At 47.0% G+C, this 24388-nt stretch overlaps 1 protein-coding gene across 1 annotated transcript in view; it reads left to right on the forward strand.

Annotated features, from left to right (window-relative positions):
* The window catches only part of FHIT (fragile histidine triad diadenosine triphosphatase), a 737284-nt gene extending 727184 nt beyond the window's left edge, over positions 1–10100 (forward strand). The window contains 1 exon segment of the mRNA XM_084903158.1: positions 9983–10100. The gene's annotated coding sequence lies outside the window, so the exon portion shown is untranslated.
* Positions 10101–24388: the final 14288 nt, after the last annotated feature.

Consider the following 24388-nt stretch of genomic DNA (forward strand, 5'->3'; position numbering starts at 1 on the left):
TTCACTAAATTGGTGGATCTCTGTTCAGAAATGTCCTCCCTGCTTAAACTCTAGTGAATTCAAGACAATAATTGTCCAATAAAGATGGTGTATAGCTTACTCTTGCTTCTTCACGAACTTCAGGAAAGGAGCCAACTATTTAGTGATTCTTACGTTGAGGGCTTTGGAAAGACCACTTTAGCCACTCATTACTACCACCTGCTGAAGGGACAGCCCTCTGCCATGTATCCCTATGAAGCATCAGGGACTGAATATTTGCCTGACAGCTAATTCTGCATTGGATGGACAGGGGTGAGTCATGGCCAATCAACCTTTGGACCTTCATGCATTGGGTGTTGCATTCTTGAGACCAGTGAGGATCCCAGGGGATCCATTCAAGACCTAGGGTTTCCTCTGGAGATAGAGGTTTTCACCAAAAGCCTGAAATTAGCTCTTGGTTTTCAAAACATTGAGAAGATTGTTGAGATTTGAGCAGAAAACAGGAGGGGCTATAGCAGACATTTTTTATTTGGAGCTGCCAATCTCATCCAATAGCCAGGGTTCTGGGCATGTGACCCCCGTTCAACCAGTTAGAGTTCTTTCCTTCCCTTGGTGTACGGATGGAGAGAGAAAAGCTCTTGAAGGGGTAATGGAGACTTGAGGCTCCCGGCAGTCATTTTGCTCATCATTTGCAGAAGAAGACCACAGAGTGAAGGGAGACAAAGGTAGAGAGGGGATGAAGGCCTATGTCTGACACATCCTTCACAGTTAAATGGTCAGCAGTCACCTTCCTCCCGAGGATCATTTGAATGGGATTTCCTTACTTGCCATCAAGGGTCTTGGCCACAACATGGATACAGACTGCTTGCCTACTGGAGGCCATTTTTAACCCGGAGGTTCTAGAAGTCATCACCAGCTATTCGTTGAAATTCCACTTTGACCCAAACACTGTGTGAGAAACAGAGGGTGGCGTTCACACCAGCCCTAGAGGAGCAGCAGACTCACCTCAAACAGTAAAACTGGTTCAAGAACAAGCGCGCGAGGATGAGTTCTGTGCAAGTCGGCAGTACAGGGCCAACTGTACCTGTGACCAAATTGACTTTTCTGCCTTATCCCACCATAAAGCAGTTGACTTTGTGTCCATTTGGTCTAACTCCCATGCCCACGCACAATTACATGCCTCTAAGAGCCACCCCCAGGTCTAGGATTAGCAATCAATTTTAATGCATGTTGAAGAGATTTTTCAAAGTGTTCGAGTCAGTGTGTAAGATGAACGATCACGTAATAATTAAAGCATTAAAAGAACCCAATGGAGGATTTCCTTGCCGCCAGCAGGTATCTTTAGGTCAAGAAGGTCTATAAAAACCGCCACATCATTTTCATTCCCTTTAGGCGGACAAATATGGCTTTGAATGTAATTAGGTGTTCAGTGCAGGCTTCCTCTGCTAACGCTCCACATCTCATTCCACAAAAAGTTAGAACGGTTGGCATTCTAAGCTATAAACTGATGATGTGGTCTTGCTTTGAAGAACTGAAAGCTCGTGATATTGCTTGAAGAAATGATAAGCCCGAGTCCTACCTACTGGGAGGGGAAGCTTTCTCCCAGGCAGGCCTGTCTTGGCCTCGTGGGCTCTGGGCTGCTCTTAGAACTCTGCCCCCTTCCTTCCCAATCTCTGCGGTGGCTCCTGCAGACTTCAAAGTCATCAGTGTAAAACAAGGACTGTGCCTACTGCAGAAACTCAGCATTTATCTCAGGCACCCTATCAAAGTTTTGCTTTCTTACTCTCCTCTCAAAGATCTATCATCTATTGAGGCCATTTTTTTTCTCTTTTCTTTTAAGGTGGAAGATCTTGTGTGTGGATAATTTTAATTCCTCAAATTCTTTAAATGAATGGGATTCAATAATGCAAATTTAAAAGAAAAGTATTTTCATAAAACCTACAACTCCTTTGTTCTGGGGAAACTTTCATGATACTGAAGTTAAAATAACTTCTTTATGTAGAATATTACCAACTATTGAGTAGGTACCTCACTCAGCATATCATTACCCTCACACTCACCACAGGTCAAAACAAAAGATTGAACATATTAAAATAGGAAATGTATTAAGGTTATTATCCTTTTAAATGGGATCAGGTCAGACTTTGGAAAGCTAGCTAGGGCCCAATTGCTTGTAGGCCACAGTAAAGGACTAAGATCAAATCAAGACTCATCTCTCATGATTTCCTGCCTCCAACCCACACTCTCACTTCCAGCCTTTCCGCTTTCTTGCTGATAGCAGATCACATCAAACCACCACCACCTCAGGCCCCTACACCTCTTGTCCCCTGTCTGGAATTTTCTCCTTTCCACCTTTCATTCAGCATTTGACTCAAATGTCACCTGCTCAGAAAGGCAATCTAAATTAGTGCCCCTGTTTCTTTCAACACTGTAAACTTGCCTTATTTTTCTTTATAGTATTCACTATCATCTGCTACCACATTACAGATTTATTTGTTTGTCTATATCGTCCACTACCAGGTAAGTGTCCAGGGACAAGGCCATTGTCTCTAGCACTCAGAACAGCTCCTAGCATGTTATGGAAGCTCCAAAACCCTTGCTGAGTGAATGAGTGACAATAACTGACATTTCTTTAGAGTCCAGACCTTTCTCTGAGCTAGGTACTGTGTTAAGTGCATTACTTGCATCATATTTAGTCCCCATAACAATTCTGTAAGAAGATACTATTATTTTCCCATTTTGTAGATGTGGAACCAAGGCACAGATAGGCAAAGTAACTTAAAGTAACACAGCAAATAGTCACAGGCTGACCTTGAACCCAGAGCCCATGCTCCTAAGGACACTCATAGAGCACACCCCATCTCCAAAACCCAGGCCTACTTCACCCGGGGCTCAGCCCAGAGCCTGGGCCCCAGGATTTCTTCAGAGCACCACTCACTGTCCAATAGGAACAAAGTGTCGGCCATACCTATCATTAAGATTTTCCAGTAGCCACATTAACCACATATTAATATTAATATGTTTTAAGACAACATATCCAAATATTATTTCAATATATTTATAATATAAACATAACATAAAAATACTACATAAATGTAAACATTTATTGAGATATTTTACATCCTTTACTAGAGTAAGCCTTTGAAACCTAGATATTTTACCTCTGGCACACATCTGAATTCAGACTAGTCCCATTTGTTAGTACTGGTTAGCCCTAAGTGGCAAGTTTCTACCATACTGGAGAGTGCAGTTGTGAAAAGAGGCCAGACTCTGGGATGAAGCAGATCTGGTTTCCATCCTGTACTTGCTTACTGTGAACTTTCCTAGCTGTGAACCGGGGCGGAAGTGAAGACAATAAGCTTTCCATAGTTAAGACTGTCTACTCCTCTTAGATGCTCGGGACTGATGGCTTTGCCTTCCCACCGAGGAAAAAGAATCTGCTGAGCGCAGCCTCAGGCCTCTCTTCACCCCAGTTGAGCCTTCTGAGCCAGGCCTCTATTTCTGCTGTCTGCTGTGAGTGGGAGGAGGTCTCCCGTGGGAGGGAGGACCCTGGCTTGAGTCCTTGTCTCCTGGACCATCTGGCTGAGCTTTGGAGAATAGGTGATCCCTTAGCCCTCTTATGGCACATACATAAGGACTCTGTGTATCCTCAGGGGGGTGCTTTCCTGGGAAAGTGAGCAATTGGCTCTCTCTCCTATCCGCTTCCATGTCCCTGCTGAGCACCTTTGGGCTGGAAGGGCGTTTAAAGTGCGAATAATTCAACTTATTGTTTTACAAAGAACACAGTGGTCCAGAGAGCGGATATAACTTAGCCAGGCTCACACAGTGACAATGCAGGCATAAACCTGGACTTGCTGTATTCGCATCTCTACCTGAACACATGTAGACACAGAGCCATAGAGACTTCCCTGTATGGACTGCTGGTGCCTCTGAATGTTACATGCTCATCTTTGCCTTTTCACAATCTGCATTTTATTCTAAGCACCAGACTCTCAGGACAAGCAGGCTGGTGTGAATTATACTCTATTCCCAATAGCCTTCAACTGTGTTTTCTTGCCAGTTTTCAACCCTTGATCAATTGGTCTCAGGTAGAACTTGAACATAATTCAGATTAGCCTGTTTGTGAGTAGCTGAAGTAAACCATGACTTATTTGACCATCAAAATGTAGTATTAAATATTTCATCTTTGTGTGTGTGTTTTTTTTGTTTTGTTTTTTATAAAAGACCATGCTCTGGGTAATGGACTTTTACTCATTAGCCTACAGATTTTTTTTTTTTTATCGTGATATAAGCCAACATACAAAGCAAAAAGAACAGAGCTATATCAAATATATAAATTGCAGTACCTTTTAAATGGTGGAGAAGAAAAATTATAATTGCCCTGTTTGGCTATTAAATGTGCTAAACCCTGACAAATTCTCAATGTGACAATCCTTGAGTATTTGTCTATAATCCCTTAGCAAGTGCACCTTTTATTCAACTACAGAGTTAGACTCACTCCGGACACAAGTGCCATCAATTAAATAACGCATTCAGCAAACTCACAGAGCCATTAATTATCAAAGGTAGCCTGCTCCCTGCTCCCTGCCTGACTGCAATCCCGTCACCCAGAGCGCACACTAGAGCACAGGGACACACTGGAGGAAGGTCACCCCTAGGAGCACGAGAAGCAGCAGCTGTCGGTCAAGGTCAATGACAAGCACGCCTGCCTTCCGTTGCCCCCGTGGAGGGTTTGAGGGAAGGAAAAGTGTTTCACATGGTAGGAACTTGCTCAAAATTAGTTTCTCTCCTGCAAGATGCAAGTAAATATAGAATAATCCTTTTTCATTTCGACTGAGTCTCGGGGAAGAGTAATATCAGCTGAAGATTTAGAGACAAAGAAAGCCTGCCCTTCATAAGCTGCCTCAGAACAAGAAAGCCTTTTGGGGAGTCTCCTGGGCAGACCCGGGGGTGCACACCAAACAAACGGAGAAGATGGAGCCTTCCTGGCTTCCAGGCCAAGCACATGCCCAGGAGGAGCTGTGTCCGGAGTGAGTCTAACTCTGTAGTTGAATAAAAGGTGCACTTGCTAAGGGATTATAGACAAATACTCTGTTCTGCCTCCTCATTCCCACCTCCCAGACTCAGGCCTATGTAGTTTCCTTTGCCAGGCCAACTTGGGAGAAAGGGGGTGAGCCCTGGGGGCTGTGGTAAGTGACCCACACCTGCAAGCTTGGCAATCGTCTTTCTTGCATGTTTGCTGTTCTTCATGTTTGACTTATTCCTTCAAAGAGAACATAGTACCGAGTCTGTGGCCACTCTACACAGGACAGCCCCAGTGTCACTGCAGAATGGAGGTTTGTGTCTCCCCTCCTTGGGGGCCAGCTACACAGTGCCCAGAGCTGGTCTTTGTCTCCAGGACATGGATCTGGAGCACTGGGGAACGGGCCCTGTTCAGCAGGAAGTTCAGCTCTTCCCCATCGCAAGAAGCTGTTATTAACCAGCATGTGCGACGTGTCACAGAGGAGTAACTGTGAGCCGGAAACCTTGCTGGGAAGTTGCCTGCTCCCTGGAGTGCAGCCCCACAGCCCTGGGGCTCTGGCCACTGTGCGTGGCGTGACGCTTCCTGTCTCTAGATGGAGGACAGTCACGTTGCTGTGGAGATACTAATCAGAGTGGCTCTCTGATCCTTGCCATCTCTCGCCCACCTCCGCCTTTACCCACTTTCTGCAAGAGATTGCCACCAGCGGCTTTTGTGGTCCAATTTCTGACTCCAGTTTATTAAGAAAAAGCTGAAAAGCCGAGGTCAGGGGTGCCTGCCGTTAGAAAATTGCTCACCTTGTTTTCCGTGTGAGCAGAATGACTTTGCACGGCTGTCTGCCTCCAGCCTGCTAGCAACTCAGTTACTTTCAGAAGGGACTTGTTACCCAGGAGTTTTATGTCACGTTGGGGAATGTGGTTACTTGGATCTAAAACCATTTCTCTGCCAGCCCCGGGATTGGATGCAAAGCGGGTCATTTTGTGCTTCTCGGGGGCAAGAATCACTGCCCGTGAAGGACAGCGCTTGTCCTATTCCTGTGGCTCTGCGGAGCGTGCAGACAGACCGCCTCATTGGAGGGTGGCTGTTTGCCGCTGAACCCTGCCTCCAGCGTCAGCACTGCTTTGTGGCTTTGGGAGCGTTTCGGGGGAGCACGCTTTGGGACTGGGTCAGGAAGGAGACTGGCTTGGAGCTGCTCACCATCGCATCACACTCAGTGGCTCCCTCTAGAGGCCCAGCCCACACTCCGGACCAGTAGACCAGACTCTGGAGTTGGACGTGTTTAGAGCTCCCCCAGTGATTCCCACGAGCTGCCAAGTTGAAAAACGCTCCCTTAAGGGGAAAAAAAGCCTGTTGAGTGTTTGTGGTCCCACATCTGCCTTTCATACTCTATCAAGTTAGACTGTGGCAGCCCCCACCCGTGCTCCCCTACAGGAGACAGGCACAGGCACCTCCTCTCAGCTTTGGAGCAGGAGAGGCTCCCTGCTGTGGGCCGTAGGAGGGATGGAGTGAGAGCCAGGCGCCTCCTGCAAATACACACTTCCTAAGGACGTGTTACCCTGAAGGTACGCGGGGGCAGCAGGCTGTTGCAAACGGGATTCCGCCCCTTTCCTATGGACAAAGATTTACCGAGCCGAACCTTTCCGGGGGAAGTCAGGGGGGCCTTCAGCACCTCCATTTTCACCCTGACCTCCCTACATCATGACAACAAAATGCAAATAGACCTCAAAGACTTTCCCGAAGGTTTCAGGGAGAGAGGGATAAGAAGCTCACAGTGTACACCACACTGCAGACCATCCTTAAACTCCTCCACACTCTCCTCATCAGACACCTGTATTTCCCTTCCCAGTGCAAGGCTGCTCTCCCCCAAATCTCTTGCCTGCTGGGAACTGCCCTCTGCCTCCACCCCCTGCTCTGCCAAGGACACCCTGAGAAGGAGCTTCACTGCACCACCTGCTACTTCTCCAGCCTGGCCTTGCCGAGCATCAGCTCACCTGCCACTGTGTCTGTTAGGAACTTAGAAATGTTTGAAAAGTACACGTTCACCCGCCATGTGCATCGCCAGTCAGACTCCAGGCAGCCTGGGCTCTGTTCTCAAAACGCCAGAGCCCACGTTTTCCTGATTAGCTACCGCATTGCCTCAGCAGGTGCCACGGGTTTCCCAAATGGGCTGGAAACCTCTTGAGGACACCATCCGTTACCTCTGTGCACCCTCTTCTGAGCCTTACATGCCAATAAACACTTGTATTGATCTGCCCAGATAGCGCTGAAAACACTGCTGTCTGAAGGCGGTACCGAAGGAAAGGAGAGCCGGGAAGAGGGCGCACAGCATGTGAAATCCGATCAGACGGAGGGAAGATAAGTGCGTGGCCCAGAGGCACTCTCTCCGCTAATGAGGCCCAATCTCCCCTGTGTGGCTAAGTGCTGACACGCACTTGCTTTGACACTCAGGGGTCTCATGCCTGCTGGCTCCCGACTGGAATGCAATAGAGAATAAATCATAATAATGGCAACAGCAGAGGCTCCCGTTAGTGAGTGCTCAGAAAGGACCCGCAAAGCTCGGCTCGGAGTGCTTCCCCGTGTTAGCCCGCTCAGTCCCCGCACACCCCCAGTGTGTTTCCCACGCCAGAGACACGCAGCTGGTGCGGAGGAGGCTGGACTTCAGGCCAAGCGGCGGAGCCGACATGGTCACTGCTGTCCTCTGGGCAGGAAAACAAACTCTCCTTCCTCACAAACTAGTTGGAGGAGAGAAACACAGAAGACGGAGCCTTAAGAAGCGAGGTCAACAGTTTGGGTGTCAAAGCTGCATGAGGAATGGGCTGCAGGCGCCTGTGAGTGGGCTGACAGAGAGCCGGCTGCTGAATGGATGGGGCCGCGCGGAGACTCAGAAATCACAGGGCTGGTGTAAGGAAGGGCGGACGAGAGAATAACACGGGGCCACAGCCTTCACAAGACCAAAAATAACACGGAAGGAAACTTATCCGAGGACATAAATCTGCCCCAGACAGGCGAGGCGGAGGGAGAGAGAGGGCACATCCATTTCCAGGCCCGCACAGGTGCCTCTGACTCAAAGTCAATAGTTGTTCAAGGACAAGGGCCATGATGAACGACTGGGAGTTGACCGGTGTGTCCAGGCCAGTGGGCAGTGCTGGGCACAAAAGGGGAGGGTCCCAGTGTCATATGGGAATGAGACAGGCCCCACTACAGGGGTGCACACTGACGGTGGATTCACCCCACTTTCACCCTCACGTAGAGGCATCAGTGAATCTAGGGGAATCAGATCCTGAACTCAGATGTGAGGCTAAAGTAGAAGTGACTTGACTTCCTCGTTCCGATTCCAAAAGGGGCCAGATGTACTGGCAAGGGAGGTCCTGCCTGCCCTTTGCTCTCTGGCTGTTACAAATGTGCTGGAAAAGTTTAGTGTTAGACTCGCTGAAAACACCATGCTCCAGAGGCTGAGGTGTGTGCCTCATTCAGGGGTACGGGCCCATGTCAGGGTGCCCTGGAACTCACACTGGAACTGGCAGGTGGCTGGGCGTTTGCACCTCAGCCTCCCCGGTGTATTGCACTCAAAGTCACAAAAAGCTACAGGAAGTGAAGCCCCTTGCAAACGCCCAAGGAGAAGCCCATTTGTGCTTTCAACAACTTTCCTCGGAATCTCTTCCTGCTGGTTCCCGACTGGAATGCAACGGAGACATAAATCACAATAATGACAACAACAGAAACATCAGTGAGCCTCATAAAGGACTTGCAAAGTGCTGCTCTGAGTGCTCCTATTATTAACCAACTCAGCTCTCTGCCCACCCGACAGTGCCAACTACCCCAAGCATCTCTTAGTGCCCAGACTGTCAAGCTTCCCCAAAGTTGATGAAATCTAGCCCATAAATTCCTCATCCTTCCCCTCCTGTTGAACTTTCTCTTTGCTATGACCCTCTGCCCTTCCCAGCATCCTCTAAGCCAGGAGCCCAGCTAGTCCTGTTCCTGACCTCACCCGCTTTTCTGACAGCTCCATTAAGGCCAGAAGCCAAGGCCCCCAACAGGTTCTCTTTTGGACTGAGGGAAGGGTGTCAGCTATGTTCTAGGGATTTTCATTCCAAATAAGATGAACTCCTTTCCTACCACACTGCCTTTTCCGTTTTATGCAAAGGAATTATTTATTTTAGCCGTGGCCCCTATTTTTTACTTTTTTAAATGTGTTTTTATTGGTTTTTAGAGAGAGAGGGGAAGGGAGAAGAATATAGAGATAGAAACATTGCCGGAAAAGGAATATAATCGATCGGCTGCCTCCTACATAGCCCTTACTAGGATCGAGCACACAACCTGGGCATATGCCCCAAAAGGAAACCGAACTAACAACCCATTGGTTTGTAGATTGACACTCAACCACTGAGCACAGGGGCCAGGCCTGGCCCAGATCTTTAAGGTGACTGGCTGTGAAGCAAAGCTGATTCAGCCTGTGGCACACTAGCTCACTAATTCCCCACGTCCAGGGTCTGAGACCCTCCGACTTGCTAGGAAGCTCTCTCCAGATTCTTAGGCCTCTCTCCTGACTTGTTGAGTCAGAATGTGGGGGAGAGACTAGAGAAGTGTGGTTTTAACAAGCACACCAGGTAATTCAGATAATGCCTGTGTCTGAGAACCCATTCTTACCTCGTTAATAAAGGTCTGAAATGGCTTCAATTATAGGTAAACCTTGGCTCCATAGAACAGGCTCTCTAAGGGACCACGTAGATGACTGTGCGGGTTGTGGGCACAAGCTATAGACAATGGTGGTGGGGGGGGGGGTGGGCACCGAGGGGAGCAGGTGTCAGCAGGATTTCACAGAATCTTCCCTCAACTGTATGGCTTCTTGTGCAATGTTAGTGGCAATCTAACAGATTAGCAGTAAGCAAACTTACATCCTATTTATCGCCATGACTCAATAATTGCAATCGGTTCTAACTTAGATGTTTGCTTTTATGCTCCATCATTCCCAGGCATGAAAAGCAACTCGCACAAATCCCAAGGCATACGGAAATGGGCCTCGTTCTCAGGACTCTGCGGCATTGGAAATGAAGCTAAGCAGACTTTATTACATCCCACAATCCGGCAACCTTTTGCTCAGCATTTTATTGCCCTGCGGAAGCCACCCAGTTATGTTTCAATCACGATGACTGACAGGCTAACTTCAACACAACGGCATCGGCGGCCCTTCCTCACCCCTGGTCTGCACACTGAGAACAGAGCCCGTTCTATATTGCCCCTGCGCCTGGATGGGAATAAAATGGCTGTTAAGATATTCGTCTCCTGGTGGCTCACTTAAACATCGGTATTTGGGGTCTGCTGAAAGTCACAGCTCAGGAAGTCCATCTCTTAGAACTACTGTGTTTCCTGGAAACCAGGGGTGTGTTAGGCAGAGATAAGATTTGCAGTTTCCATTTTGGTAGGCAAGACCTAGAACAGGAAATGTACAACCTCTCCCTGGTCCCATTCTCGTGCAGAGAGGCGGAGAGGAAAGAGCTCAAGATGGCAAAATTAGCTTCCCGAACCCACAGACACAAAATGCGGCGATTAGACACCTCGGACAAGCTGAGTGGTGGAACGCCAGGAAGAGAATGGCAATGCTCTCAGTGCTGTCATAGGAAGCACACCCCTGCTCTGTAATAACCAGTTTCTTTAAGGGAGGATGGAGAAGTAGGCCCTTTCTTCTCTCATATATTTATAAAAGGGGGTGGGGGGCGGGGTAGAGTTTATAGAGAAAAATAAACTACACCAACAGCTCTGTGACAAAGAGCCAAAAGCAGAATTGTTCTCTGTCATGACACGCCTCCTTAGAATCCCTTTGGCTTATGTTCCACTCCCAGAACTGGCACCGGCACCAGCATAGTGTTCCCCGTGACTTCTCCAACAGTCACCACACGCTGGTGGCTTCAAACAACAGGAATGCTCTCTCAGTGCCCTGGAGCCCAGGCTTCCCGAACCCAGCGAGGCCGTGCTCCCGCCAGAGGCTCCCAAGCTGTCCTCGCTGGCAGCAGTGGCAGTCCTTAGCTGTGTCTCTCTCTGCCTCTGTCCTCACATTCCTCCACTGCTCTCTGCATCTCTCCTCTGTGCATGTCTTATAAGAACAGAGGATTAATCACAGGATTAAAATCCCATTCAGATAATTCAGAATGATATCCTTTAGGTCTTTATCTTTAACATAACTATATCTGCAAGGCCCTTTTTCCAACATAAGATAACATCTTTATTTAAGGGGTTGAGGTGTGCTATTCAGACTAGGACTTGGGGCATGTGGCCTTTGGCTGCTTCTGATCCACTTAAGTCAATGGACTGAGTATGACTGATTTATATCCATTCCAAACCTTCTTACATGCCTGCCAATGCCCCGCTTATGACAGTGATTGTAGGAGCGTACTTGCATCTGGGTGCCCACTGGTTCCCAATCCTAGTCTGGATGCTATGAAAGGTAGAAACGACTACAGCGTGAACAGGATATGTGCTCAGAAGACGAAATGCGAGGGAGGAGATGGCAAGTGCTGGCACCCTCACCCAGCCCCTGGGCTACTGATTTGTGGAGCAGGTCAGACATTGACCCCATTTCAGTTTTAAGAGCAAATGCCACCAGAACGCCTGCCCCCTGCCTCTAAGGCTAATTCCACATGCCGCTCATTGGCTTTCCATCAAAGAAATAAGTAAACTGTCACTGAGAAACAGGGACTCGATTCACACTGCAGGCCCACCTGCAGCGTGGTTTCCATTTTATCTGTGCAATTAAAACCCTCCAGGAGCCTCATTTCTGCCTGTCCACCCCTCTATTTCCTCACTCCAGGCTCTTCCTGTAACTCTGCCCAAATCTCTGCTTCCATGCCAGCTCCAGGAGCCCAGGCTCAGCTGGAGGCATGAAGGTCCAACATTGACTATTTACAGTGCCTTTTAAAGGATGTGCTAAGAACTAACAGAGCCACCTGATAGGAATATGTAGAAAAACAACTATTACTCCTTGTGCTAACGTGGGTCTGGCCTGCATTGAGAAAACACAAAAGGCCAGGGAGAGCAATGCTTAAGTCAGAACAACATCCTAGCAATAAGCTGCTTTTTCTCTCTGCTTCCTTCTTGGGCATAAATATCCACGAGGTTGTTTCTGTTTTGAGAGTGGATAGTTTTATGGTAAACAATAGATAACTTGGAGGTATGCACAGGGTCCATTTCTATTGTGCTGGTGCCTTTCTGTATTGACAGCTTTAGAAAGGAAGTGTCTTGTGTTTATCTCTGTGTGCTTACTTTTCAAACTCTAGGCCCATTCCTTATCTTTATTGTTCCACTCCCAATCAAAATCCAAATGGTGGAAGAAAATGGTACTCTATTTTTGGTAAGGAGCTTGAAAAAACCTTTTCCCATGATTATCACCACCACAGCTAACCCAAAATTACAGAACAGTACTTGTGAGACCCCGTCTTCCCTTTTGGAGCGTAAAAAGGGGCTGCCTCTCTGAGCAGAAACTGCTCCCATCTGTCCTCCTCTGTATCCAAGATTGAGACTTGGGTCTGGGCACGGACCAACTCCTTCTGTTCCTCCTAAATATACCTGCCCGACATGCTGGTAAAAGAATGAAAAGAACTATTGCTGTATATTTATTGTAGGCATATTTGCAAACATTATTTTACTTAACCCACACACGATCCCTATAGGACACATATGGAAATTTAGACTCAGAAAAGTTAGGTGACTCGCTCAAGGTCACACAGTTGGTAATAGGTGGGTTTGGGATCAACTCAGGTCTGAGTCCAAAACCTATGCTCTTTGGAGAAGAACTGTAACCAAGGACTCCCAGCAAAGTTAGTAAGAGCCTTTCCTAACTTTTCTCCTGTCTGCTGAGGAGGCAGGTTGGTCCTCTGTACTGACATTCAAAGGGAAAGGGGGAGAGAGAGTTAAGGAAAGGCAGGGAAAGTCCAAACATTCTCAAGGTGAAAGCATCCCTCTAATCATGTAAATGAAGACCACTAATGGCATTCTTATAACTTAATAACATATGGCAAGGGTGTTACTAAAAGTGATTATTATAACCCTGAGGCAAAAGTACTCACCAAAAGGTTAATGATTATGTATGCTAGGAATAAAAACAACATAAAATAATGAACATGTGATTACTGAATAATAGAGATTGAAAATATGGGTCAGTCCTACTAGGAACCACCACCAACCCTCAAGCGCGGTCACACACTTGTAGTTCATTTCAGTTCTGCAAACATCTTGACCACCTACTATGCATCGCTGGCTACGGCTCAGCAGCCAGAAGTGAGGCTGTCCCAGAGGTACTGCTGGAAAGTGGAGTCACTGTGGACTGCAGAGGAATGGAAGAAGCAGGGCTAGTTTCAGCAAGAACATAGGTGCTACCTCCAGGCACCTAGAAGGTTTTTCTAAGTCTATTATTACTAATATTATTATTTTTTTTTCATATAAGCCTCACAAAAATCAGCCAGCCTTCCTTCTTTCCACTCTCTCTTCCTTCTTCTTATATTTATTTAATAGATATTTATTCAATACCTATTGTGTGCCAGCTGCTGTATGTATCAGGTGCTGGTGCTATAAAGTTGAGAAAAGACATTTGGAAGCAGCAATTATCCTCCTCCTGTAGGTGAGGAAACGTAAATTTAGAGTGTGACTTGCTTAAGGTCACAGCTAGTAACAGCACATGTCTGTGTACTAAAGCTTGGGGCTCTTGGCCCAATCAAGTTGTTTCCCAGATGGCAGGACAAGAGAGAATAGTAGATGCTCTATGCGTTAACTCCTGGTTTTCTGTAGAGACCAGGCCAATAAACACACCTACTTTGGGGAAACAATCTAGGCCTCTAAGGTTCAATTTTTATCAATTTGATGAGAATTTACTAAGTTTTATCTGTGTGTACATCTGGGGGGAGGGGGGTAGATGCTCAGAGAACAATTGTGGCTCTTTATTTCACCCGTATGTGCTCTCCCTTGTCCACAGGATAGCAGCATTTCGGTCACTCCGTAGCGTTCTGTCTAGTGAGCCTGCCCCGGGTGAGCATCTCCCTGTCCCATGCTGTTCTTAAAGAAGGATCTGGAATAAGACCTCCCAGATTCCAGATGAACCCCATCGTGCTGGCCTGTGGTCACATTTTAGTAAACAGACTTCCCATCGGGGTTGCTCAGGTCTCCTTCACCACCTTTATGATTTTGTCACGCCCTTCCCCTTTTTCTTCTCTCTCAGAAGGTAGCTCACAAAAACAAGTCCAGAACTTTGAGTCTAAAATAGTGCTTCCCCATCAGCGCCACCTGCTGGGGAGGGTTTGTTACAACTGACAGCAAGGCCCCACCCCCAGGGCTTCATTCAGTAGATCTGGAGTGAGGCCTGACACCTTCCCAGGTGATACTGACCCTGGACCCACACTTTGAAAACCACAGACCTGACAAGTTAAAAGAATTCCTTTTTTATGCTGAATCCAGCTTGTTTTTCAGGCCTTGCGCCGAACATATCTTAGTCCACAGGCAATGTGCTGCAAGTTAATTCCAATCCGTCCACTCACGCATCTCCGGTAGGTTTTCGGAGTTATTTAACACCACAGAAGACTTCTTGCCTGAGCTAATTAAGTGATTCGTTTAGATTGATAGGAGATGAACAAAGGAAAAGTGGGGCAGCTGCAGCTCACGGCCAACGTGATAGAATGGTGCTATTCCAGCCAAATTGAGGTCAGCTGCTGAAGAGTTCAATGTCCCTATATTATTATTATTATTATTATTATTATTATCATCATCATCATCATCATCGAAGTATAACTGACATACAACAGTTTCGGGTGTACGACATCATGATTTGATATTTATGTATATTATGAAATGATCAGCACAATGAATCTAGTTAACACCTGTGACCACACAGTTATTTTTTTCTTTTGATAATTTTTAAGATTTACTCTCTTAGTAACTTTCAAATATAGGATTAACTGGAGTCACTATGCCGCACACTATACCCCCATGACTTATTTTACAATGGAGACACCCTTCACTCATGTTGCCCATCTCCCTCCCCACACCTCTTCAGCCACCAATGTGTTCTCTCTCTCTCTTTGAGCTTGGTTTTATTTCCTTTTGTTTTTAGATTCCACATGGACGAGAGACTATATGGTATTTAAGGCTTCAATGTTGCTATCTTGAGGGAAATGGAACTTGCCCCTGCTATAGCTGGAATTCATTGAAAAATCCATTCCAATTTAAGGAAGGACAAAAGCCATAGACCTATAGCTTTGGAAGGCTGTATCAGCTCAGAAGTCTCACATTTTCAGGAGAAGGAATGAATGGTAGGGAGCCTGCACTGACTATGCATCAGCCACATACCACTGAGCTTTTGATGCAGATAGGACTATCCTGATTTTACAAACAAGGAAAATCAGAGAGCAGGTCACCCAAAGCGGTGGTGATGATGATGGTGACAATAATAATAACAGCGCCGAACATTTACTGGGCACATAATGGGATTATGTTCTAGGCATTCCCCCCCACCCCCCAAGTACTCTGTTATTAGCTCAGCCAATCTTCACAACTCTTTGAGTAAGTTCCATTATTATCCCATTTCACAGATAGGAAAACTGTAGCACAAGGATGTTCAATTTGCCCATAGTTGTCCAGTTAGCAAGTGTCAGATGTGGATTTGAACCCAAAACAATATGAATCCAGAATCTATGACATTTTCCTGACTGAGATGCAAACCCAACTTGACCAAACTCTGAAGTCCCATTGCCCTGCTGTCCTAGCCCTTCTGGGGAAAGAGCCTGGTGGGACTTTCCAGCTGACACCCAAAGACTAATGCTATAATGCCCCACCACTTCTCCATCCCGCTGCAGAGCTTGGCTCCATGAATTCATAAAGACCTCACAAACTGGCACGTCGAGCTCTAGGGCTCAAGAGAAGGTGGCTCCGCCTGGAAGGGAACCCCCGAGAGGGAAGCCATGTCATTGCTCTGAGTGCAGTTTTCCCAGCTTCATTTTGCCATATCTACATAATACCTATGTTATTTTCTCACCACATTCTCTTCTCAGCTCTCATTTTTACTTACATTTGTCCAATGAAACTCCAAGCTATTGAGGCAAATGGAAAGCCAGTACCCATTGCCACAAATGGCTGCTAACCAACAGGGTGAACACAAAGTGAACTAAATTCTAGCTACCTACTGTCTGTGGGTGGGCAATAGACGCCTTGCCTCTGGGGCCCGCCTTCTCACTTTATTATAAAGGGACACAGTGTTAGAGAGGTGTCAGAATAGGCTAGCACCAGGCAGAGTCCCCCTCCTTAAGGACAAGAGAGACGTGGAAAGGGAATAACGTGTCACCTTATAATCTGATGGTCTCACTGGACGTTTGGTCCATGGGGGGTGGGAGGGATGCAGACCCAGCTGGGTGTGGCCTGGCAGTGCAGTGTCCATGCCCTGGAGCCAGCAAGGATCCTCTGCTGCTTTCTATGCAACAGGCACATCTTGACAGGGCGCCTCAGGGAGGCCGGCAAAAAGGAAGAGAGAGAAATGATCACACTGCCAAAGAAGCAGAAGGAACTTGAATGGAAATAGTGATTAGAGAGGAGTTTTCCCTTTGAACAGAAGCGCCTTTGATAGTGCCTTCCTCTGTTCTGTTGTTCATTTGCAACCGTGGATAAGTAGGAAGAAACAAATGAGCACTTTTGTGTATCAGGAGCATCTGTCACTGAAGAAGCGATGGCCCGCTTTGAGGGGGGGGGGGGGAGGGCAGGGATTCTATCTCTATCTCCATCCAAAGGAGGAGAAGGGGAGGGAGAGGAAGGAAGAAAAGGGAAGAAAGAGAAATAAGTCCAGCAAAGAGGGTTTGGTAAGGTACTCCCACTCCCACCTCCAAGGATCCTAGAACATTCATAGTCTTCAGTGACCTGAGAAAATCATTTGATCCTCCTCCTCCTCCCTTTTTCCCCTTTGACTTGGTTAAGCACCTTTGGGGATATAAATAGTCTACATAGCAGGAGGTTTAAAAAACTTATTGCATAGATATTTTAAATAAGAAAGAACTCAACAAAACTGCCTCTCCATAAAGCATACAGATCACACAGACACGCGCCCTGATAAAGGTCTCTGCAGGGGTGATGAGAGAGCACTTTCAATGGAGCAAATGCCATGCCTGGTGTTTACTGCCAACAACCAACTAATCCTCACAGGAAGCCAGTGAGATGAATCCTATCGTCATTCTCATTTCACAGGCTAGGAAACTGAGGCTGGAGGGTCTTAGGAACTTGCCCAAGATCATGGAGTTGGTGAATGACAGAACCAGGCTCATACCTAGGTCGGTTATGCACCAAAGGTTTTGGTCTTAACTATTAAGCTCTGTTGATTCCCTGATGGAGAGGAACTAAATATTCATTACCATTTATAACTAATTATATATAATTAATTATATCATTAAGGCAACAGAGGAACTAATAGGAGTCAAATGTTTCCCCAAGGCTCTATTGGCTCAATGTTAGTTTGCAAAAGACGCAGGAGCCTGAGAGCTTCCTCATATTAAGATCATATTTCTCCTCCCTGTGCATATCACAGATTAAGTATTAATAGGAATGATCAAAGCACAGTAGTTGAGGTTTACTGAGCACTTATTAGATGCCAGATGTTATGCTACATATCCCCTATGCATTTTCCTCTTAATCCTCACCCACCATCTTATGAGATAGGTGTTGCCTATGAGAAAACTGAGGCACAGACATGTTCAATAACTTGTTCAAGGTCCCTCCACCTGTAAGGGGCAGAGCAAGAATGGCGAACCCAGCCATCTCTCTGCAGACCCTGCAGAGCCCATCCTAGGAGATGGTGTAGCAATAAGATCCAGGAGCACATAAGTTAGGGACTCCACACTTTCTTTCTCCAAGTCTGCAGTGATGGGTGAAAGAACTCATAGAAATTTCTGGGGGACTTAATATCTACTAGGCCCTTTTCTCAGCCAGTGATCCAGAGCAAAGGCTCGCTACAGATGGGCTCTTCACAACCCCCACGCTCTCTGCACTGCTGCATGCAAAAGGGAATATTGTCTTCCTCTGGGGTCTCAGGGAGGCTGTGTGCCCACAGCCCAATTCCTTAAATCAGAATTTTGTCTGTGTCTGTTACTCCGTAGGAGAATCCAAAGCCTTCCAGAGTTAGTGTTCTGGAAACTCCCAAGTACAAGCCCTGTGTGCATTATATTTCCTGGTCTAGCTTCAACATGCAAACCTAAACTACATTTTATGGTCTAATTGTGCAGAATGAGAAGCTGCTACACCTAAGATTGTTCCACAGCAACAGGAATGTGCACCAAGTCCAGAGAAATGCATACAGCCCAGGGCCTTCCCCTGGGAATGGCATTCTGCCCCTCTGGGGTGGGGCCAGGGAACTGCACCCTGGCAGCCAATCCCAGGAGACTGTTCTGAGCACACAGGTTGAAAAACACTGTTCAATTTCTCCTCTCTGAGGGTTCTCATCCCAAGCTCAGATGCTTCTCCTCCAGCAACTTATTTATTTTTTTACTGCCCTCACCTAGCTCTGTACTTTAGTTCTGAGATTCTATCACCCCTGGGACCTTCTACTTGTTTTCCTATATTTCACAAGTCAGTCAGAGATACAGGGAGGGAAAGGGGTTGGCGGCAGAGGAAAGACACAGACAGGGAGATAGGAAGAGACTAGATTCCAATGACATGGCTTGGGCTTCCTGGACCCAGCTAAACCTGAAGCCAATAGATCCCTGAGCTTTAGTTGTGTGAGCCAATAAGTGCTTTTGGGGATTAAAGCTACTAAGCAGGTAAATGGCAAGAAATGAGTAAATCTATCTCCCCTCCCCACCCCACCCACACCCACCCCCAACCCCCACCCCTTGGCCCAGTAAAGGAAAACAGCTAAATGTACATAACACTATCTATTTATATAAAACCCTAGTAGACCAAATGCAGAACAACTGGTTTCTATGATGTGTGCTGACCACCAGGGGGCATGCGGGGAACATAGTGGGCATCAGCAGCAGGTGGCAGAGCATGGAACATGGCTGGTGTCGGCTGTGGCGAGATGGTGGAACAGGTGAGCAGTGGTGCCAGACCAAGGTGGGGCACTGGTTGCTGTCATCAGGGCAAGCCTCTGGTGGTTACTGAAAATTATTTGCTTGGTGTTTGCACCTGATGCCGGTGCCACCCCGCTCGCACCTGCTGCCAGCACCAGAGCTGCCACTCCTACCACTGCCTTCACCAGCCCAGCCCTGCTTGCACCCACTGCTGACGCTGGCCCCAATCACTGCAAGCTGTCAGTGGGTGTGATCAGGGAGCCGATGCCATCAGTGTGTAGGAGTGGTGGTGGTGGGAGCAGAGCCAGGGGACCAGGACCACCAGAGGGAGGGGCCAGGCAAGAGCACTGAGGATGGGCTGAGGCCCACTTCTGTGCCCACTGCAGCCTTGAGGCCCACAGTTCCTTTCAAGGTGCACTGATTTGTGCACTGGGCCTCTAGTTATTAAATAAAATGACTCAACCCTGTTTTCCCTGCCTGTGTGAGGCTGAGCCAGCACCCCAGCCTGCCTGGCCCTTTACTTTCTCATTGTCATGAGTATTATGTCAGTCTATTTTTGTGGTTTAATTGCCCAAGATTCTGTGCCCATGCTGTTGTTTGCTGTTGTTCCTCTAGGATTATCACATCAGAAGTAAAGATATTAAAACAGAAATCGTGTCCTGTCATCACTTTCTGCTTCCAGTCCTGGCAGCTGACTGACAGGAGAGCACTGCTGAATCGGGTTCCACAGGCTCATCGGGTGAGAGTTCATGCCAGAGGCTGCAGGAAAAGGGATCAGAGGCTTTCTGTGGCCCTCAAGTTTTTCAGGGCAGATTGGAACTGGGAACCCAGCAGGGCTCTCTTACAAGTGTAAAACTCTCACCATCTCTAAAATGCTTTTTTTTAAATGTCTTGCTTTCCTCCTTTGTGCCTTATTATTGGGTCCATATCCTCTGGGACCTTAGGGTCCTAGATTCCCATTGTAAGCTTCTGACTTTTGTTCCCTAACACCAAACTGTTCTTTAGGAGACAGAAGCGGGAGTAAAAGCTGGTCCACAGATGCAGAACACCCCCTGCTTTGTCTGGGGCTGCTGAGCTCCAGTAAACAGGCCAAGGCCGACTGGATCAGGAGAGAGTATCACCCAAGCTCCCCGAGGCCACAACTCAACAGCCATCCCAGTGCCAATCTCTGTGCCCCATGCTTCATGCTCATTCTCTCCTTTGATTTTCACAACTACCCTTAGGTTGTCCATCAGCCCACTGACAGATGAGAAAAACCCAGCTCACAGAGGCAAAGTGATTTCTCTGAGGTAACATAGGAGCAAGTGGCAGAGACTGGTGTGGGCCAGCTCTTTGGGACTCCAAAGCCTGAGAGCTTCACCAAAGAGCCTAAATGGGAGCAATACTTAGGAACAGGGGTCAGCAAACTATGGCCTGTGGGCTAGATCTGATGTGTTGTGGCCAGATTCAGTCACACATGCCTCTTTAGGAACAGTTTGCCTGTTCCTAAATATGGTACATTCCTTCTATAATAAGAGAAGTGAGTTATAACAAAGAACATATGGCCCACAGGGCCCATAGAGATAAAATATGTACTATGTGCCCTTAAAAAAGTTTACCAGTCTGTGGTTTAGAACACTGAATTAGGAAATCCGTTTGACCGAAGTCACTTCCCCTTGCTAGCTGTGTGCCCTCAGTTTTGTTCATCAGAGATTTGGGGAACCAGGAGCACTGGCCACAGTGAGGATGTGGTAAAGATCAAGTGAAATATCAGATTTCGGTCAAGCACCTGGCATAGTGGTTGGCGCATCTAGGAAAGGTAGCTCTTACTTGCCCTACAAAGCTATCAAACACCCAATGCAGCAGGGTCATGCGCCAATTCCCACGGGAGGACCAAAGGGGCATGACTGAAGCCTTGGTTGTGGGGTGGAGGGTGAGGACTTAGACAAAGATCAACCTAAGTTCTCCAACCAACCTTTCTGGAAAGTGTGGGACTCTGGTGACTGGTTTTATCAGGGCCACAAAGCCCTTGCCTGCCAGACCCTCCTGGGTGCCTAGTCTCTGGAGCTGGGCTCTGAGAAAGAATGCCTGAGAATCAAGGTCAACCTAAGGTGTTCTTCATAGAGGACATGGTTTTGTTTTTCTTCTTTTAGCCAACCATGGAAGGTAGATGTAACAGACAAATTAAATGGCGACCCAGGACTCTATGATCTTATTGATGTGTCAGAGATTCACAAGAATAGCTTTTCTTAACAGAAATGACAGAGTTGTGTTTTTTTTTTAATATATATTATATATTTTATTGATTTTTCACAGAGAGGAAGAGAGAGGGATAGAGAGTCAGAAACATTGATGAGAGAGAAACATCGATCAGCTGCCTCTTGCACACCCCCTACTGGGGACGTGCCCGCAACTAACGCACATGCCCCTGACCAGAACTGAACCCGGGACCCTTCAGTCCACATGCCATCACTCTATCCACTGAGCCAAACCTGTCTCGGCATAGATGGTTTTCTTTATTGCAAAGGTCAAGTGTAAGTCTGCTTATCTGTATTTTAAAGTTCTCGGTGATCAGCAAACTTAGGAATGAGCTGAGTGGGACATGCTGAATGCATTGATTCTGACAGATTCCTTTTCTTCTTAAAACATGAAGATGTCTTGAAAAACCACAGAGCTCCTGTTGGCCTCATTGGCGCTCACACAGGGGCTCTTCGTGATTATGCTCATAAGAAATCACAATGATACTTCTCTCTCAACATAGCGAGGGTTTTATCCCACTGACAATGACCTCACATCAATTCCGTGCAACACCACACATGGAAGACAGCCCAGAGTTACAGGGATGAAACTCTATGTGAATATGTCCCCCCAACACCATCATCCTCGGTTTTCCACACCAAGCTGTTCTAGCCAAGAGACTGTGCGCTCAGTGATATATTGAGCACTTAACTCAACTTCATTAACTAGAGCTAAATGTTAACATACACTGTCCCAGCTTCCAGCACAAATTAGCATCTATAATAAAGCATATAATTAGCCACCGCCCAAATGCTGTCCATGATGAATATGCCCCCAAGAGCCCTAGGACTGCTCTTTGATTTTCCTGAGACGGGTCTGTGGTAACAACCTGATTCTCGCATGTCTCTCATCCATTAGTCCAATGATCTGGGAATGGACAGGGTTCTGGACAAACTCATCCAAAGCCAATAATGGAAGGGCAAGGAGAGTTAGCTGCTTTCCTGCCATGGGAAGGGCGCAGAGGGAGTTAAGCACAAAGTCAGGGCGGGCGTGGAAATAAAAGGCAGTTTTCCTGACCACCTGCACTCCAGCCCTGGTCAGTGAACACCTAGAGCCCTTGGTAAAATCCCTGTGGGCACTGACGTCTCCAGAAACATCCACACTCATCATCACCCCGCATCTGGGTGGGTGGCCACGTACAAAGGACTTGCAGATCTGCCATCCCTTCTGAACCCCACTGAGAGAGGTTAAAGGATTTGCCCTAAAGGGTAACAGAAGATCACCCCAAAATATACCACATGGACATGTGGACCTGAAAGCAATTCAGATGGAGGCTACACAGGGAGGAAGCGATCACCAGAAACTTTTCACCAGACAGACTACTTCAAATGACAGGTCGAACTTTCTCTAAAGGAGCATCTCCTCTTTTCACCTTCCCCCGAAGTGAACTGCTGTCTCCCTTTTAAAGCCCTAAGTCCCCCACCTCACCTTTTTATAGTTCCAATTGTGTGACTGCCTTTGAATCTCATACTTTTATGGGGCTCCCATAGGTGCATTTGCAGCTAACTTTTTTTTTCTCATGCTAATCTTTTTATTACAGGATAGGTCTCAGCCAACAATCTAGAAGAGTCTAGGAAAAATTATCTTTCCACCTCTACAGCCCAAAGGTGTATAAAGGACAAATACTGAAGATAAGCCTAAAACCCCACATGCAGTTCATTTTGGATCAATTCTTCATTGGGCAATTATCCCTTGCCATCCACGATGCTAATGTTTGGGATTCCTCCCACATCTACTCTTAGTGCCTCTCCAGACTGGGAGTCTGTCCATTCGTCTCTCCACTTGTCTCTTTCTCCTCGACCACCACTCCAGGCCAAACCACTATCACCTTAGCCTGACTTTGGTGACAGACTTCAGGCCCCTCTCTCAGCTCCCATGCTTGCTCCTTTATAATTTATCCTCCACACATCAGCCAGATTCTCACTAAAAGATGTCAGCCAGAGCCCATCATTTCCCACTTAAAACCTTTTAATGGTTTCCTGCTGTGCACAGAACAAACCCAAATGCCTGTCCCCACCTACAAACTCCTCTAGGATCTCTGACCCTTTTTCCTCACCAAGTTCCCCTTTTCTAAGTGGCTTTTCCATTTTGTAAGTTCAAAGGCACCAAGCTCTCTCCTGCCTTTTGATTTCCTCTCCCTTGGATGTTCTTTTCCTGATACTCCTCTTAGGGGGTTTTCTCTCAGGGTTCAAGTCTCAGCTGAACTCCTGTCTCCTCCAAGAGGCCTTCCCTGTCCAGTCTGAAGGGAATATCCTCTGTATCATCTTCCTGTTTCTTTCTTTCCTCCCTCTTGTCACTTTCAGAAAACATCATGTTTATCTCTTTATGCACCCTCAGTATAACAGTGCTTCTCCATCATCCCACAGCTGCCTTCATACATTAACTGGGACGCAGACTTAGAGAAAAACTCCTAAAAGACAGAGTGCATGATTCAACTAAAACAATGTCCTTAGAATAACAAATATTCTCATGTCTTTTCCCCGGGACTGAAAAGGCACACTAATGCATCCATGTGATATATTCATACAATGGGCAAGCTCCTGGGCTTGTCATGGGAGACATTCTAATGTCCATTCTTCACTCGCTAAGAAAGCCTCAAGGATCCCTAACGCAATGGGCAGGCCAAGGCAGGAGCTGACAGAGGGAACATGATCTTTATGGTAAAGGTGGTTCTACAATCTATCTGTGGGCTTATCCAAAGGACAAACCATGTGTGAACACCCAGATCTATTTCACAAAGGTCCCATTCATGGACTCTTTGCTCAATGAAATCCTGTCTAGACTAAAAATAACATGTGGAAAAGGCTCTTCTTCTGCCTCCTGCTCTGGCTGCACAGCCTTTTCTTTACCTCAGTGCATAGGCTTGGGAAGTGCATCACTCCAGGCTCTGGGCCCAGGCAGCTGAAAATCCTTCACTTTGAGACACAAAGTCACAGGCACAGCTTTGTTGCTGGCTTTCCATCGCAGCCACTCATCACTAGAGTGCATTTTGTCCAACGGAGAGGCAATCTCAGAGCCGATCCCTCACCTTGTACTACATGGGCCAGTTTGTGGAAACCGTTTTGAAAAAACAACCACACACAAA

The sequence above is a fragment of the Pipistrellus hanaki genome (genome assembly GCF_964339955.1).
Source record: "Pipistrellus hanaki genome assembly, chromosome: 13".
NCBI classification, from domain to species: domain Eukaryota; kingdom Metazoa; phylum Chordata; class Mammalia; order Chiroptera; family Vespertilionidae; genus Pipistrellus; species Pipistrellus hanaki.